Genomic DNA, 2,134 nt, shown 5'->3' with positions numbered 1-2,134 from the left:
GAGAGCTAGTGTACGACCATGTCTAGGACATGGCATCAACCTCGACATGTGAGGTAATGTAAGACCATGTTTTGAACATAGCATCGGCAATTCACCCTCTTGTGTTAAGCTTGTCAGATATCCTTTAGTATTTCAAATTGTTTCACGGGTTATTTTAAAAGCTTATGACAATGATATGGAATGATATAATCATGTTGTAAATGGTACAGGTTCTTATTTGAAACTCATGAGATATGAGTCTAGTTATGTTGCCTTGATGTTAAGAATGACATGAGTAAGTTCTAGCTATGAAAATGATCTTGGAATGATATTGAAATCTTTGGTTTATGCTCGCAATATATATAAGCATGTAATGATATTTACACGTGTTCACTCAAGAATGTTGTGTTGATTTATAATATTCATAGTTGATGTTGTTACTTATTTATATACAACTTACTAAATTTTATGCTTACTCCCTTTCATTTCCATTTTCTTATAGTGCCACCAAGCTAGTATCGGGGATCAAGGGACGTTGGAAGCATCGATCACACTATCATCTGAAGCTTTCATATAGCTAGTTTAACATTTGATTTTGGCATGTATAGGGACATGAATCTTTTGTTTAGTGTCTTGTTAGTTTAACCACAAGGGTTGGCTCATATGATGGATGTGATATTCATTTTGTATAGGCCATTAATGTTGGCTAATATTGATCATTATTAAATGCATTTGATGCAAATTTCTCATGGTTGTGGTTGATTTAGTTATATGTGTTATGCTTGGATTGGTTTTGGTTGATATTGTGTAGGTTGGTGCAAGTAAGGGCGGCAAAAAAGTTTGGTAAATAGCCTTATTTTTGTCCACACGGGCGTGTGTCTAGACAGTGTGTGACACACGGTCTGCCCTACGGGCGTGTAGTCTGATCGTGTGTCTCTTACACCTTAATTTTACAAGTCAGTATGCATGGTAGTAAACACACAGGTAGAGACATGGTCGTGTGTCTCAACCGTGTGGAGGACACGGCCTAACACACGGGGGGTGTGTCTTGGCCGTGTGCCTTTAGTTGGTTGCTGATGTCAGAAACAGAATGTCACGGTTTTTGTACACAGGCTGAGACACGGGCGTGTCATGGCCATGTGAAGGACACGGGCTATGGATACGGCCGTGTGCCAGGCAGTGTGAAAACCCCTATAGGTTCAAATCGAAAAATAAATTCGCACGAGCTAGGGAAATGGGCGTGTCCCAATATGCTCAGGCCGTGTGAGTTACACGAGCTTCAACATGGCCATGTTAAATAGGTGCACAGGTGTGTTGCCCTTCCACACAAGCGTGTGCCCCTGTCAGCTTGAAATTTTACAAAGTTTTCTAGATTGCACAGATTAATCCCGAATCTATTCCAAAGTGTGTTTAGGGCCTTGTAGGCCCATAGTAGGGACATTAAGGTATTGTAAAAAGTTTTAATTTGGAGTGAAATTTCATATCTAAGAGATGTATGTTTGTATTTGTTTAAGTCAAGTAACATCTCGTATCCTATTCCAGTGTTGAACTCGGGTGAGGGGTGTTACACCTTGTATGGTCGCAAATGTAGAACTCCATTGTATTGGACAGAACTCAGCGAGAAAAAGTTACACGAAGTTGATTTAGTCTGAGAGACCGAGGAAAAAATGAAAGTAATTCATGACAGTTTGAAAGTAGCCTCTAATCTTCAAAAGTCTTATGCTGATCTGACAAGAAAAGACATAGAATTTTAAGTCGGTGACAAAGTATTCTTGAAAGTGTCACCTTGGAAGAAAGTTTTCTGGTTTGGTCGCAAAGGAAAACTGAGTCCATGATTCATTAGACCATATGAGATTACTAAAAGAATTGGACCTGTTGCATATTAGTTAGCTTTACCACCAGAACTTAATCTAATTCATAATGTTTTTCATGTATCTATGCTATGGCAGTATCGATCCGATCCTTCACATGTTATCTCTCCGACAGAGGTAAAGATTCAGCCTGATATGACATATGGTGAAGAACCAATCAAAATCTTAGTTCGGGAAACAAAAGAGTTAAAAAGTAAAAAGGTACCTTTAGTAAAAGTTCTTTGGCAACGACATGGTATAAAAAAGGCTACCTGGGAGCTGGAGGATACTATGAAGAAGCAATA

This window comes from Gossypium arboreum, chromosome 2, assembly GCF_025698485.1.
Source record: "Gossypium arboreum isolate Shixiya-1 chromosome 2, ASM2569848v2, whole genome shotgun sequence".
Lineage (NCBI taxonomy): Eukaryota > Viridiplantae > Streptophyta > Magnoliopsida > Malvales > Malvaceae > Gossypium > Gossypium arboreum.
The sequence above is the reverse complement of the archived record's forward strand: the minus strand, read 5'-3'. Positions refer to the sequence as shown.